Consider the following 17507-nt stretch of genomic DNA (forward strand, 5'->3'; position numbering starts at 1 on the left):
AATGTGAAAATGCTCTACATCTTGCAGTATTAAATATTCAGCCTAGATGCAATTCTGTATGTAAAAATAAACAAGCGCATCTATCTTATTAGTATAGAAATTTGCTTTCATCTTTAATTAATGGTAAAAGTATATGTATAGTATAAACAAAGTTATTTTAACTTTGTGCTTTTATACATTATAACTGTATTCTCAATTTGCCTCTGATACAATAAATAAATAAATAAATAAATAAATAAATATGTATAGCAAAGAATAGTTTTGAAATATTTTTATGAGTTATTATCAGTAAGTGTTTGATTTTTATACCTATTTCATATACCTATATACCTGGGGTCACGTAAAAATTTCTTGGACAGGAAAGGAATAACAAGTGGAAAAGGTTTAAGAAGCCCTGATCCAGAGCACTGCTTTTTAAATTGTGGGTCCTAACTCCTAACTCCAAATGCAGTCCCCAAAGCTCAATGTTGAGGTCATGAAAATTTTTCCAAAATTTCTGAATGCCATCCATTTACATAAATCTTTTAGCAAGGTTTATAGCAGACTCTACAGATGAAGGAAATACTTGTTTTTACATTCAAGTCTGGCTGATTTCTGTTTTCTCAGAAGAATTTTCCACCCAGGAGGTTAAACGTGTGGTGATCTTTGGGGTTCCTGTTGTCTTTCCCAGTAATGACTGCTATGCCTCATGTTTCTTATAACTAATGGCTAGATATTGCAAAACCTTGACATTTTCCAGGTGTGAATGATTTTCAACAATGCTAGAATACAGGGACTGAAAAAATAATGATGATGGAGCAGAATTCTAATGAGGGACAATACCCCTATTTTGCACATTTCCCACAGCTACACAGTTGGCTATTAACCTAATGGAAATTGTACCAGAACAATAAATAATGTATGTCTTATTTTAGATACAATCTACAAAATGTGAATGCATTTTGTAGATTGGGGGGGGGGGGGGAATCAAGTATTTTGGATTATGAAAATTTTTAAGCAACGTGCTCATATAGCACGTGGTCTTGCCCCTCTAACCATAAGGGACGACTTCCAGTCCACATGGACTAAAACAGTGGCAGTAAAGGTCGTAACACTAGGTTTCTGCCAAGGACAATTGCTAATCATGAGATGGGATCAAGCCAAGGATCTCATTAAGCCACAGATCCTGGGCATAGAGCATCAATCAGATCTAGCCTGTGCCCCAGCCTTTATTGTTAGGGAAGCCAACAGATACCTCAGTGCCCCCATGGCATACCTAACAGTCCTGGAGGTGCCCAAACACCAAAGGGCTTTTACCCTGGCAATATGCCATGCCTTCCCATCAGCTGTATTGGAGGGGAGGTATCGGAAGATCCCCTTAAAAGGAGAGACTATGCCCCTGTGAGTCCGGACACGTAGAAACAACTGAGCACATATTTCTTCCATGCATGTTCTACAGAGATCTTAGAACAAATCCCATTACACCATGGCTTCTAAAATATCTAGGGCACACCGAAAAATATTATTGCACCCTGCTGCTTTTGGACTCTAGCACTACAATAACTTACAGTGTTGCTAAGTTTTGTACTGCAGCACTTAAAATTAGAGGGATGATGATTGACCCCTCAAGGCAACATCTGTTGGGAATGTAGTTAGAGCAACATGTTACAGCTGAAATGCTACTTGACTTGTAATGTGGCCCTCCCATATCCTTTACTGCCCCCCAGTGCTTTGACCACTCATATCAATCTCCCCTCCTCAGTTCCATACCTGTTACATTAACCTGTGTTTTTGAACTGTGCTTTTAAACTGTTTTCTAATCTGTTTTTTTTAAAAAAAATAACTGTGTCACTGGGGAGCTGTGTTTCCCCTTCCCAGGGTGCTTGTGCCCCACTTTGTGCTGGTCAGTGACAGTAATAAAGTATTGTACTGTATTGTATTGAATTGTATTTCCACTACTCAGTTATTACTTACCCAAAATGATTTCTAAATGATGTAACGGAAAGGCTTTTGTGTAAAACAATATATGCATCACTGAGAAGTCACATAAAGCAAATCCCAAATGGATGAGCAAGATTAATGCTTCTTACACGGACACTGTCGTTGTCACAAGAGGAAGAAGAAGACTTCAGAGTCTTCTTTCCTTATGGATTTCCTCTCATTGATCTCTAGCCACAGTCTAGGCATTGGTCAATTTCTTTCTCATAAGTTGGTAGAAACTCTTGAGCAACCAGAAAGTAGAAATATAAAAAGAGGAAAGACAGTCCTGACAGTTCCTTAGACTTAGCAATTTATAACTCCATTATTTAAAAAACAAACAAACAAGGAAACTCAATTAGTAAGTTTGTCATTATTGCCTGAATGTTTTTAAATGCATGAGCAAACCAAATTAAATAATCAATTTTGTGTTTTTAACACAGAAGTAGTCATCCACATATAACTAGATTGCAATTATCCCTCAACATAAGTTATGATGATTAATGTGGATGAGAACTGCAACCAAAAAAACAAAAAACAAAAAACCCAACAACACCCAAAGAGACCCGATTTTTCTGTCTTTGTCCTAAAGTAGCCAAGTGATATAGGTTTGAAAAGGACACACACCAAGAAGCACTGCATTTCTTTTCCTTCTCTGCCCAAAGAATAGTGAAAGAATACTTTGTACTACTACTGAGTAGCACAGATACGTTTACCAGTGTGATGAAGATAGGGAAATCATCAGTTTCATTCCAAAACCAAGTATGACTGAGCTCTACTCTGCCAAACACTTCCCTGCTTCAATGTGATGAAGTCCCTAATATATTATGCCACTGCTAATCAGTATTAATAAAAAGACAAAGTCCCTGTTTATACAACTAATTTTTCTGGACAGTAGGGAAGAAAATGTGAGACATTGGGAAAGGTGTTGCAACAAAGCAATGCTCCCTCATAACCTTTTGCACAGAATCTGCTATGCTGTGCAATGTAATATGGAAAAGACCAAGGAAAAAGGAATAACATTTTAAAAGATGGACATTTTATCAATGGAGGCTGTACAAACTTATTTTCTCTACTAGTTTTAAAGCAAATTTAGAGATTTGATGCCATGGAACCAAATCAGGACAACATCAGGTCTTCCGCTCCTTTCACACAGTATCTGCTTTTTGAAATGGAACTAACTTTGCAACCTTTGAGCCTGTTTCATTTTCATACTAAAATAGGAAATTCAGAGATGTTTACTCAAGGTTTCATTCTGTGTTAAGGATCTGATCTGGGTATGTTTTAATTCCCCACCATCACCACACACACACACATCTTTACTACAGTTCTCCCCCACACCCATGCAAAGTTTTGGTTTTAAATTTGCTTGGCTGAAGTATGCATCACATATATCATTTCAGTAGATGCGCTGTTACATTTTTTAAAAGAATTACTTTCTTTTCTGAGAAGGACAGAGGATATGATATTATGAATTCTCCTAATCACCAATAGTCTTTTTTCAGGATTCATTGCAATGTCATTTATTTCTTGCTCTCTTTTTTTCTGTGGTTCAAGAAAGGAAACAATTGATTAAATAACAATAACAAATTGATAAATTGCAGTTAAAAATATTAAGTACACTTTAAAGTACATATCCTTAAAATATTCTGAATGTTTTATAGGATAAAGGCCTCAAATTCATTTTAATTTATTGTGTGTTTATTCGTTCAGTTGCTTCTGACTCTTTGTGACCTCATAGTCCATGCCAGAGCTTTCTGTCGGCCGTCACCAACCCCAGTTCCTTCAAGGTTGAGTCAGTCACTTCAACAGTAACATCCATCCATCTTGCCCTTGGTCGGGCCCTCTTGGTCGGGTCCCCTTTCTTTTTCCTTCCAGGATCGTTCTCTTCTCCAAGGAACCGTGTTTTCCCGAAAATAAGACACAATATTTATTATATTTATTTTTCCTCAAAAAGACACACTATGGCTTATTTTCAGGGGATGTCTTATTTTTATTAAGTATGGTACAACAATTTGAATTAATGGGATGATCTCTCTGGGCCCAAATAGCAGATTGCTTGCTGAAGCTTTCCCCCTTGTCCCCTGGTGTTTGTGTGGGGTGAGAGAGACCTACAGACTGTTGCTGGCCAGTGCTGGGGATCAGCAGCTTTACTGGTGTTTGTGATGGGTGAGAGAGACCCACAGACTGTCAAAGGTTGGTGCTGGAGGGGAGAGACCCAGAGTGCTGAGTAAAATGGTAGCCACAGCTTTACTTCTCCCCCCCTGAGGACACACAACTAAAACTCCCAGAAATCCCAGCCAGTTTACCAGCTGTTAAGATTTCTGGGAGTTGAAGGCCAAAACATCTGGCTGAGAACCACTGTATTACAGAGAGCTATAAGACTCTCCTCTACAGCAGTGTTGTAGTTCAAAGAGGTCCACTAAAGTGATCTAGGAAACAATTATAAATATTGCACTGAACTATACATCTGGAGTCCATAGGATGTTGCCATGACAGTTTAAAAAGGTATCAAACAGCCATAAAAGTATGGTGCATATTTATCACAACACATTTCCTAGCAGTAGCTGACATCCTATGAGCTTATCACCATGGCTGCTTTGAGTCCCATCATGGGAGAAAAGCGAGATAGATAGAAATAAATCTAATAATAATAATAATAATAATAATAATAATGGCCAAAGACCTCAGTCTGAGCACATCACTAAAGATTTCTGAGTCATGTTTGAAGATACAGTACTAAGTAATTCTTTCCAGGATTCTTGGTTACTTGCATACTATTATGGCTAGTTTTCGATGCTGGGAATAACTAACACTGCTCAACCCCAGCCAAATAACCAACCAACAAACACGCAAGCCATAACTAGATAACAATCTCCTGTATTTTGCAGCTTGGCCCTTGATAGTGTAGCCACTTGCAACAGAGCAGGGGTCCCCAATTTTTTAAGTGAAGGGCCACGGTGTTGAGAGGGCGGACTTTAATTGTGTACAGAATGTATCTGTATCAAATGTATCTGTACCACGCTGCTTCTAGAGATCTAGAGTTCTTCTAATTGCGTAAAGAAAAGGAAACCAAGGTTTCCTATAAACAATTAGGTACTGCAACTCCTCAGGCTGCTTGGAGTAAAAACATAATTGCTAAATTGATTTGCATTTTGGAAATGTATATTTAGTAGCAGAACTAGATTATATGCTTTTAGGACATGAACAGAAGGTAATGTTTTGAGGAGATCAAAGTTTAATACTCGTTATTTATAATTAACAGTAAAATTAATCTCTGTGCCCTATGAAATTGCTTGAAGTAATTTGTTTTTCCAGATTATTTCAAGCTTCTATTTTGCTTCTATTTTGCTTGATTTGCCTTAGCAACTTGAGTGACTAAAGGACATCTTTTCCACTGCAGTTACTAAAGTTACTCACTGTCAACCAGCCACAAACCCCAAAGAGAAAATTAGTCATTTGCAAATCATGAAAAGCCACCTTTATACAACATGAGCGGCTCTAAAGAGTCTTTCACATTACAACTTCAGAAATAATGTTCAATTTAGCTATTTATATCAGCTGAAAACGTGGAGGCATAGAAGAGCCAAAATAAAAATTGGGCAAGGTCAGTAAAATTAATAACATGAACAAAAGCTCTCCTGTGGGCTCTTTTTTCTCCTTTTCTTTGGAAACAACTAGTAATCCTTGTTTGGCTACATAGGCAAAGCCTGCTGTGAGTTAGGGATGGGAAACATGTGGACCTCCAGATGTGGTTGGACTACAGCTCCCATCAGTTTTAAACAGCTTAACCAATGTAAGGAGATGAACTGAAATATATTGACAAAAGGCCCTCAGTCCAGCTTAGGCAGACATGTATGTATGTCTGCTATTTCCCAAATGTTTGACATGCATTTTCATTTTGATCAATAACATTATGACCCAATTCAATCCAATGGTAGTTTAAGTTTTTATGTATTACAATTAAGTTGAAGAAACCACATTAGGAAACTCTGGTGTTGAAAGAGGCACCTCTTCTGACCTAAAGTTTCACAACATCAGGCTGGTTACCAAATTCTTATTTTAAGACAGTCTTGTCTCACATGAGCCAAATACTCATAAACCTTTAATTTAAAAAAATTCCATATAACATATCCTGTAGCCACTATCATATACCAGCCATTTAAATTAATGTTACATCCGGAATTGGGAATTTGACCCTTAAGTCTAAATCCAGTTGCTAATCCCATCCAGAGCCAGCAGAGCGTAATGATCTGAGCGTTGGACTATGACTCTTAGAGACCAGGGTTTGAATCCCCAATCAGCCATGGAAATCCACTGGATCTCATTGGATAAATCACACTCTCTTAACCTCGGAGGAAGGCTAAGGCAAACCCACTCTGAACAAATCCTGCCAAGAAAAAAATAGTGAAGGGCTTGACTGAAAGAATCTGGGGAATTTGTCTACCATTATTTGAATTAAACAAGGGATCACATAGCTGGAAACTGAGAAAGCATGCATTGATCACTGGCAGGGGGAGGGGACAGCACCAATAAGGAAACATACTCCTATAAAGATAGGTTGTTGGAAGAATGCCCAACTCTGGAAATCAAGGAATATAGAAGTGAATAGGTTCTTGTAGGTTTTTTCGGGCTATAGGGCCATGTTCTAGAGGCATTTCTCCTGACGTTTCGCCTGCATCTATGGCAAGCATCCTCAGAGGTAGTGAGGTCTGTTGGAAATAGGAAAATGGGTTTATATATCTGTGGAATGACTGGGGTGGGGCAAAGAGCTCTCTGCTGAAGCTAGGTGTGAATGTTTCAGCTGACCACCTTCATTAGCATTTAAAGGCCTGCCTGAGCCTGGGAAAATGTTCTGTTGAGAGGTGTTAAGATGTGCCTGGTTGTTTCCTCTCTGCTGTTTTGCTGTTGTAATTTTAGAGTTTTTTTTAATACTGGTAGCCAGATTTTGTTCATTTTCATTGTCTCCTCCTTTCTGTTGAAATTGTCCACATGCTTGTGGATTTCAATGGCTTCTCTGTGTAGTCTGACATGGTGGTTGTTGGAGTGGTCCAGCATTTCTGTGTTCTCAAATAATATGCTGTGTCCAGGCTGGTTCATCAGGTGCTCAGCTATGGCTGACTTCTCTGGTTGAAGTAGTCTGCAGTGCCTTTCATGTTCCTTGATGCGTGTCTGGGCAATGCTGCGTTTGGTGGTCCCTAGGTAGACTTGTCCACAGCTGCATGGCACACGGTAGACTCCTGCAGAGGCGAGAGGATCCCTCCTGTCCTTTGCCGAACGCAGCATCTGTTGGATTTTCTTGGTGGGTTTGTAGATTGTTTGTATGTTGTGTTTCCTCATCAGCTTCCCTATGCGGTCAGTGGTTCCCTTGATGTATGGCAGGAACACTTTTCCTCTGGGTGGATCTTCATCTTTACTCTCGTGGCTTGTTCTTGGTCTTGCAGCTCTTCTGATGTCTGAGGTGGAGTATCCATTGGCCTGGAGAGCCCAGTTGAGGTGGTTCAGTTCATCTTGGAGGAGGTGGGGTTCGCAGATTCTTTTTGCACGGTCTGCCAAGGCTTTAATGGTGCTTCTTTTTTGACTTGGGTGATGGTTGGAGTTTTTACGTAGATATCTATCTGTGTGTATGGGTTTTCTGTAGACGGTGTGACCCAATTGTTGATCTGGTTTGCAGATGACTAGGACATCTAGAAAAGGCAGTCTTCCTTCATTTTCTTTTTCCATTGTGAATTGGATTTTTGGGTGGATGCTGTTAAGATGGTCCAGGAACCTGTTGAGTTCTTCTTCTCCATGGCTCCAAATGGTGAAGGTGTCATCCACATATCTGAACCATATTGTGGGCTTTTTGGTTGCTGTCTCCGGGGCTTGTTTTTCAAAGTGTTCAATGTAGAAGTTAGCTATGACCGGGCTGAGAGGGCTCCCCATAGCTACTCCATCTTTCTGTTCGTAGAATTCATTGTCCCACTGAAAGTAACTGGTGGTAAGGCAATGGTGAAACAGAGCCGTGATGTCTTCTGGGAACCTCTGGTTGATGAGTGCCATGGTGTCTGCTACCAGGACCATGGTAAATAGAGATACCACATCGAAGCTGATCAGTTTGTCGTTGGTATTTAGCTTGAGATTGCTGATTTTTTCTATGAAGTGGACTGAGTCCTTGATGTAGTGTGTAGTGAGCCCAATATGGCTTTGTAACTGTGCAGCAAGAAATTTTGCTAGGTTGTATGTGGGGGATCCAATGGCACTCACGATGGGTCTGAGTGGGGTGGAGTCCTTATGGATTTTTGGGAGTCCATAAAGCCTGGGTGGAAGGGCTTCCGATTTACATAGCTGCTGTCGTATGTCAAAGTTTATGGAGGAGTTCTTAATCAGAGTGTTGGTTTTTCTGGTTATTTTGGAAGTTGGGTCTTGCTTGAGTTTTTTGTATATAGTAGGGTCCAGGAGTTTTTTGATCTTCTCCTTGTATTGTTCTGTATGCATAATTACTGTGGCATTCCCCTTGTCTGCTGGCATAATGAGGATATCAGGATCTGAACTGAGCTCTCTGATGGCTTGTCTTTCCTTCCTAGTAATATTACTGGAGGGAAGTTTTGCCTTTTTCAGGATCCTTGCTGCTTCCGCTCGTACTTCTTCTGCTTCTTCCTCTGGGAGGCGATAAATTGCTGATTCAACATTGGCAATGATATTTTCTACTGGGATCCTGGTGGCGGTTACAGCAAAGTTTCCTCCTTTCGCTAGTATGGATACTTGGTCTTCAGAGAGTTGTCTGTTTCTCAGGTTGATGATGGTCCGTGATGTATCCAGTTCTAGAAGTGAATATTCCTTCTGTTTGTCAGGGCTATAGTCTTTGAGGGAATGGTGATGCTGCAGTTCCTAGGGCCCTTCCACACAGCCCTATATCCATAATATCAAGGCAGAAAATCCCACATTATCTAAGTGGAGGTGGATGAGCACACACATCCACCTCCAATGAAGTGGTAAGCAAACTTATACCATTGAAGTCCATTAACACAGATCTACCTCACTTAAGTCCAAAAGCAAAATGAACAAAAAATGGAGTTCTGAGTTTGCACATGCTCAGTTTAATCACAACTATACTCCTCCCGCATCAAAAACGAAAGCCAAACTTGCAAATCAACATTCACACAGAATGCAGGCTAACAACTGTATATATTAACAAACTGTTAGTGGAGGCTTGGAAGGTTGCTATTTCCAACACCCCCAACTCCCAAATATCCCAAAATCCAAAATTGTAATGAGAATAGCTGAGGATTTTATCACAAGGAGGTGGCAAACTGATACAAATGGTTTGTATTAAGCAATATCATGCAATACCTGTTGCTGGTCTCCCTGTCATGACTTCTTCCCATTTTTTTGTATATTTCATTTTAATTTTTTCGCAAATGTGAAGTGCTTATAAAAATGAAATGAAATGAAAAACGAGAAGAAGTAGCAGCGCAGTGTGGAGGTGAAATTATGCTTCCCAATCACTGAGTCACCATCATACGATGTCAGTGTCTGTGTGAAGCTGTCTATCACTATGATGGTAAATTGCTGCTATCCCCCATCCTAAGGACAGGAAGGGTGCAATAATGACCCGAGAGAGTCAGAACCTTTGCTTTGTGATAGTTCAATATCTACACTAAATGCACAATATTATTAAAAATGTTATATAAAATTACCTTCATGCTATGTGTACAATGTGTATGTGAAACATAAATGAATGTAATGTTTAGACTCAAGTATACCCCAAGATTTCATTATGTACCTATATGCAAATGCAATACAAATATTGCAAAAATAAATAAATAAATATCCAAAACACTTCAAGCATTTTGGACGAGGGATAGATACTCAACCTATACTACACCACACAAGCTTGAAATTGAAGGCTCATTTCAATGCAGAAAGTTCCTATGTTAGGATTTCAGGGATGGGGGAAGTTGTAGTACTTTAATAGCAACTTCAGGGAGACATTCTCTCTTCTTATTTGTTGTAAAACACAGAGCAGAACTGTCCTCAGAACTATCTTAAGGGACACCTTGAGGCCAAGGCTGAAGATGTGAGAAACCACTGTTGTGGTCTCACTCCAGTTTGTCAATACCATTCATAGTGTTGTGGCAAAAACCTTTAAGTTTGCTTATTTCACATCACTCTGAAGTGAGGCCATGGACTTTTTTTAAAGTGTTTATGTAATACTATTTCTCTTATTATGCCATGTCAATATTCTCTAGGTTTCCCCTGTCCAATTTCTGTTGTCACCTCAAGACACAGAGTATACCAGGTGGCCGACAGAAAGAAGAATAACTTTCAGTGGGACTCAGATATGTCCAAGTCCTACTTTGCTGCTCTAATATTGCTTCTTATGGCACCTCCAAATCTTACAAGATTCAGCTATGCATTAAGTAGGCTTGTGCAATCCAGGTAAATTTTGACCCATTTTGTGTCCCGGCTTTCATTGGGAGCCCCGATCTGTTTTTTGGGTGCCTCCTGAGATTGGGAGGGCAGATATCTCTTTTCGCTCTGGGTTGCCAAAATATAAATTTATTTTAGCCCATTACTGGGGAAGGGAGTCCCCTTCCCATCATTTTAGGCATGTAACCTGTTTCTACTCTAGAGGAGAGGTGCTCGGCTGCAGGCAGGTACACACTTCAAGGAGGCTTTTTACCTGTATTTACTCTAGAGGAGAAGCACTCAGCTGCAAGCAGGCACGCACTTTCTCTCCCGGGCCTGCACACCATACACACTCTTTCCAGGGCAAGTTCTCATTTTCTTACTCTAGAGGAGAGGTGCGTAGCTGAAGGCAGGCATGCACACTTTCTCTCTTAGGCTGCACCATGCCAGCAGCCACACACTCTTTCCAAGGCATTTTAAGAAGGCTTCAAGGTGAGGAAGAGCAATGACTTCCTGGAAGAGGAGAGTAGTTTACAGGGAATTAGGATTTTCTTTTTATTAGATTAAACAGTGATGCCGAAAAGAAGAGGAGGCGCCGAGATCGGCTCCTGCTTGCTTTCATGTTGAGTGGGTTTTTGTACCAGGAGGGCCTTTACCATTACAGACTCCCAAAAGAAACGGAGGAAATGGAAGAAATGAATTCTACGCACAAGTCTAACAGAAAGGCATAGACGAAGATATGCATAAACATCCCGAAGCAACTATCAATGCTCTGAGGTCAAGACATGCCCCTCACTAGACCTTGGATAGCCACATTTCTGCCATATCTCCAGCCCCATTTCTCTTTTCATGAACATTTTAAAACTGCATTCTTGTCCAGGAACCTTGGAGGCAAATTAATATCTTTTTGCCATTTCTTGTGCCTGTTTTGTTTTAGCCTTAGAATCATAGAATCATAGAATCAAAGAGTTGGAAGAGACCTCATGGGCCATCCAGTCCAACCCCCTGCCAAGAAGCAGGAATATTGCATTCAAATCACCCCTGACAAATGGCCATCCAGCCTCTGCTTAAAAGCCTCCAAAGAAGGAGCCTCCACCACACTCCGGGGCAGAGAGTTCCACTGCTGAACGGCTCTCACAGTCAGGAAGTTCTTCCTAATGTTCAGATGGAATCTCCTCTCTTGTAGTTTGAAGCCATTGTTCCGCGTCCTAGTCTCCAAGGAAGCAGAAAACAAGCTTGCTCCCTCCTCCCTGTGGCTTCCTCTCACATATTTATACATGGCTATCATATCTCCTCTCAGCCTTCTCTTCTTCAGGCTAAACATGCCCAGTTCCCTAAGCCGCTCCTCATAGGGCTTGTTCTCCAGACCCTTGATCATTTTAGTCACCCTCCTCTGGACACATTCCAGCTTGTCAATATCTCTCTTGAATTGTGGTGCCCAGAATTGGACACAATATTCCAGATGTGGTCTAACCAAAGCAGAATAGAGGGGTAGCATTACTTCCTTAGATCTAGACACTATGCTCCTATTGATGCAGGCCAAAATCCCATTGGCTTTTTTTGCCGCCACATCACATTGTTGGCTCATGTTTAACTTGTTGTCCACGAGGACTCCAAGATCTTTTTCACACGTACTGCTCTCGAGCCAGGCGTCCCCCATTCTGTATCTTTGCATTTCATTTTTTCTGCCAAAGTGGAGTATCTTGCATTTGTCACTGTTGAACTTCATTTTGTTAGTTTTGGCCCATCTCTCTAATCTGTCTAGATCGTTTTGAATTCTGCTCCTGTCCTCTGGACTATTGGCTATCCCTCCCAATTTGGTGTCGTCTGCAAACTTGATGATCATGCCTTCTAGCCCTTCATCTAAGTCATTAATAAAGATGTTGAACAGGACCGGGCCCAGGACGGAACCCTGCGGCACTCCACTTGTCACTTCTTTCCAAGATGAAGAGGAAGCATTAGTGAGCACTCTCTGTGTTCGTCCACTTAACCAATTACAGATCCACCTCACCGTAGTTTTGCCTAGCCCACATTGGACTAGTTTCCTTGCCAGAAGGTCATGGGGGACCTTGTCGAAGGCCTTACTGAAATCCAGGTACGCTACATCCACGGCATTCCCCGCATCTACCCAGCTTGTAGCTCTATCGAAGAAAGAGATTAGATTAGTCTGGCATGACTTGTTTTTGATAAATCCATGTTGACTATTAGCGATGACTGCATTTGTTTCTAAGTGTTTGCAGACCGCTTCCTTAACAATCTTTTCCAGAATCTTGCCCGGTATCGATGTGAGGCTGACCGGACGGTAGTTGTTTGGGTCATCCTTTTTTCCCTTCTTGAAGATTGGGACCACATTGGCCCTCCTCCAATCTGCTGGAACTTCTCCCGTTCTCCAAGAACTCTCAAAGATGGTTGCCAATGGTTCCGAAATGACTTCCGCTAGTTCCTTCAATACTCTGGGGTGTAGTTGATCTGGCCCTGGGGACTTGAACTCATTAAGAGCGGCCAGGTATTCCTGGACGACTTCTTTCCCAATTTGGGGTTGGATGTCCTCCAATCCCTCATCCACTCCATCTTGCTGAGGTTGAAGACTCTCTTTTTGTGAGAAGACCGAGGCAAAGAAGGCATTAAGTAGTTCTGCCTTTTCCCTATCCCCTGTCAGCATTGCCCCATCTTCTCCTCAAAGAGGTCCTATCGCCTCCTTGTTTTTCCTTTTTCTACTGACATAAGAATAGAAGCCCTTTTTATTGTTTTTAATGTCCCTGGCAAATCTGAGCTCGTTTTTTGCTTTAGCTTTGCGAACCTTTTCCCTACAGGTGTTGGCTATTTGTTTGAATTCTTCTTTGGTGATTTCTCCCTTTTTCCACTTCTTGTGCATGTCTCTTTTGTGTCTTAGCACAGTTAGAAGTTCTTTGGACATCCATTCTGGCTTCTTTGCACTTGTCCTATTTTTTCTCTTTGTTGGCACGGTTTGCAATTGCGCCTTGAGTATTTCACTCTTGAGAAATTCCCATCCATCCGTAGCTCCCTTGTCTTTTAGTATCTGTGTCCACGGAATGCTGCTCAGCGTTTCCTTCATTTTTTGGAAATCAGCTCTCCTAAAGTCCAAAATGCGGGTTTGACTTGTCTTAGTTTCGCCCTTCCTTTGTACCTCAAATTGCAGGAGCACATGGTCACTTGCCCCTAAGGATCCTACCACTTCGACCGCATCGATCAGGTCCTCCGCATTTGTTAGGATGAGATCAAGAGTAGCCAATCCCCTTGTTGCCTCTTCTACCTTCTGGACCATGAAATTGTCTGCAAGGCAAGCGAGGAATTTGTTGGACCTTGTACTCTTGGCCGAGTTTGTTTTCCAGCAAATATCGGGATAGTTGAAATCGCCCATGACTACTACATCTCTTTTCTGTGCCTGTTTGGTCAACTGTTGGCAGAAGACTTCATCAAGATCTTCCTCCTGGCTTGGGGGTCTGTAGTAGACGCCTACAACGACATCTTTTTGAGTCCCAGTTCCCTTGATTTTATCCAGATGATTTCAAGCTGGTTTCCCAGATTGCTGTCTTGAATTTCTTCTGCAGCATAAGAGTTTTTGACATATAAGGCTACTCCGCCTCCTCTCCCCTTTGTTCGGTTTCTGTGAAAGAGGTTATACCCCTCGATATCTACATTCCAGCGATAGGAGTCATCCCACCAGGTTTCAGTGATGGCTATGATATCATATTTGTGGTGTTGTGCTAGAACTTGGAGTTCGTCTTGTTTATTTCCCATGCTCTGTGCATTAGTGTAAAGACATGTGAGCCCCTGGGATCTTCCCTTGAGCTGTTTAATTGGGATTATTGTGCTTTTGGTACTTGGTCCTTGTTGTGTTTGTGCAGCCCTCCGTTTAGCCTTCTGGCGATTCCCAGACATTATGGGTAAAGTAGTGTTCGCAAGGCTGTTGTCCCCCTCCCCCGGTGGACCTAGTTTAAAGTGCGTCTAATGAGGTTTGCGAGTCTGTGAGCAAAAAGGTGTTTTCCTACTTGTGTGAGATGCACCCCATCCCTTGCCAGTAGGCCATCCTCCTGGAATAGCAGGCCATGGTCAAGGAAGCCAAAGCGTTCCTCCTGACACCATTTTCTAAGCCAGTCATTGACCTGTACTATTTTTCTGGCTCTTGTGGGTCCGTGTCTTACAACAGGGAGGAGGGATGAAAAGACCACCTGTACATTACATTCTTTTAGCATTGCTCCTAGAGCTCGAAAATCATTTGTGATCTTTTGAAACGTATGCCTTGCAGTATCATTGGTTCCTACATGAATCAACATGAGGGGAGGACGGTGATAGGGCTTGAGGAGCCTGGTGAGCCTCTGAGTGATATGGTGTATTTTTGCCCCCGGTAGGCAGCATATTTCTCGAGCCATCCCATCTGGTCTGGAAATGACAGCTTCCGTTCCTCTAAGGAGGGAGTCGCCTACTACCAAGACCTGTCTACTTTCAGGAATGACAGGGCCCCTTTTGTGCAATGTAGTGTGTAGGTCTCCAGAAAAGTGATCCTGTTGGTGTGAATTGTGTAGGTGAAAAGTGTTGTCCTCCTCCTCGACATCCCCGGTGCATTCGTCAAGGACAATCCATTGAGATTCGTCCAAGAGCCTATGGTTCTCCTGTATGTGTTCCTGTTGCTCGTGGTCTATGGTTGGGGATGGTACACCTGCAGGATTGTGCAAGTGTGAATGTTGTGAAGTGTTGTCCCAGTCAGGGCTATCCCCTGCACACTGATCAAGGATGAGCCACTGATCAGTATCTAAGCCATTCTGGTCTTCCCCAATATGTTGTGTTTCTTGGTCAGGTGCTAGTTGTGTGAGAATTTGGAATCTATTGTGTAACTGCAGCTGAGCGGAAGTATTCTGAGGAGGCTTCCGGGTCCTATGTTTCCTTCTAAGGGTGACATTTCTCCAAGCCTGAGGGTTGTCCACATCTGAGGTGCTGTTCTGTTGAGCCTCCCCGTAATGTTGGTGTGATATGGGCTGCGTGTCTAGGCCAGTGTGGTGTGTGGTGTCTAAGAACAGCTCAAGTTCCTGAATGTCCTTAAGGGTCTTAATACGGTCCTCGAGTTGTCGTATCCTGTGTTCCATGCGAGTGATCTGTGTACACTTGGGGCAGATGTAATTGAGTAATTGTAGTGTGAAAAAGCTGAACATGCCACAGCTTGTGCATGAGACGGGAAGTTTTCATGTTTGTTCCATCTGGAGGTTGCTAATGACCTCCTCTTGGTGTGTGTTTGATGTTGTTGTCTGTATGCAGGGGTGAAAGTATAGGTTACTGAGTGTACAGTGTACGAGTGTACACTGGTTTATATAGGATAACCAGGAAACCCCGCCTCTCGAACAAAGCAGTTAATTTTTAAACTCAGGAAGCCCCTCCCCTCAAACAGAGCAGTTAATTTTTAAACTCAGGAAGCCCCGCCTCTCAAAGAAAGCAGCGCTGAAAGCTGTTAAATTTAAACAAAGCTTACCCTGAAGCAGAAGGAAACAAAATGGGTTCCTGCTTCCTCAACTTCTGTGGAAAGCCCAGCTGCCCCTTGGGTTCAGACACTGGTTTATATAGGATAACCAGGAAGCCCCGCCTCTCAAACAAAGCAGTTAATCCCTTAAAAGGGACTACTTTATTTAAAAATCAGGAAGTGAACTAGAAGCCACTTCTACTATACTTCCCAGTTTTAAAACTATTTCCCAGAGCCTAAAATAGCCCAGAAGGAAGGACGTGATAATATTCTCCCAGCATTACCAGGTAAACAGCATGGGGGTATTTTGATCAGAATTTCTTTGAATTAAAAAATGGGTTGGGGGGGTTCAAAATCTAACTTGGGAGGTTACGCACAACCTGTGAACCACACTTTCCTCACTCTTGCTCTTTACTTCGACTTACTTATTTTTCTTTATGTAAATATACTTGCAGCTCACATTGAGTTAAATAGATTTCTTGTTCGATTAAAATGCCTTTAATTCCTCCCTCAACTCGCACATATTGCAGAGCCTTGATTTTAGACACTGCATTGCTTGTTAGGGCAATATGTTTAGGTGTGAGATTAATGCAGAGTTTATTCATACTGCAGAATTATAACATTATGGTTCTGCTTTAACTACCATGGCAACATCCTAGAGAATGCTCAGAGGCATTGAATGAGGAACTCCAAATGCCAGGTTCACATACAGTGGAACCATGGCAGATAAACTGGATTCATACTGCGATAACTCTGAAGTTTGAAAATGCTCCCCATCACTGGAGAATACCAAAGACAGGAATCTAACCAAATGACACCCCATTTGAATAGTCTGCTCCAGAATTCAGGAAGGAAAAGTAACTTTGGAAGACATAGCATTTTAGACATTTTAAAGGATTTTAGGACAGACAGAAACAAATATTCTGAATAACAGCATTCAGTTAATGAGGAATCCCATGAAGACATTCGGATCTTTTACTGCAACAGTTTCAAATCACAGTAATATATTCCACCATTTAATATTGGTGGTTAATAATAAACAGCCCAAGGGAATTTTATAAATCTAGCAGGAGATAGAAATTCAAGTCATTAAATATTGTAACAACTACAAAAACAGCTTTCAATTCAGAAATACTCTGATTCTTAAAACCACACAATTGACAGAACAGCAAAAGATGCACACTCTTAAAACTCCATAAAAATCAACTGGTTTTGAATTGCAATCCTCCCTGTTCATTGTTATTCTGAAACTAGGTTCAGTAGGGGTTGTTCACAAAGTAAATGTATACAGGATTGCCGTATCCTTACAGTCTAAAAGGCACAAATAGAGGGCGAAAGGGAGAAACGTGTCAAGTGGAAGGTGCGCCAAAGCAAACCCTTGTCAGATCACCTTCCGCCTGGAAATCTATGTCCTTACAGCGAAAGACCATGAGGATCCAGAAGAGGTTTCTACAGTCACTTATAGACCCTCTACCAAGGCTCTACGCTTGGAAGACAATCATACTCGGCTATGAGGGATTGCCTATAGTGATAGTAGCACAGTCTAAAAGGCACTTGATTTTTTTTAGAACTGAATTACTTAGGATTGAGATGCAAAGCTGGAATCCTATAGGAATATACAAGATTGAAAATACCCTATAAATTAGGCTCTAGCATTTCTAATTGGTTGTAGACAAAGCCTCACTTT

General features: G+C 41.5%; 1 protein-coding gene across 6 annotated transcripts in view; it reads right to left on the minus strand.

Moving 5' to 3' along the window:
- UNC13D (unc-13 homolog D) overlaps nucleotides 1-17507 on the minus strand; it is an 80491-nt gene that overhangs the window by 48686 nt on the left and 14298 nt on the right. The window lies entirely within an intron of this gene.

Source organism: Anolis sagrei, chromosome 2 (genome assembly GCF_037176765.1).
Source record: "Anolis sagrei isolate rAnoSag1 chromosome 2, rAnoSag1.mat, whole genome shotgun sequence".
Classification (NCBI taxonomy): domain Eukaryota; kingdom Metazoa; phylum Chordata; class Lepidosauria; order Squamata; family Dactyloidae; genus Anolis; species Anolis sagrei.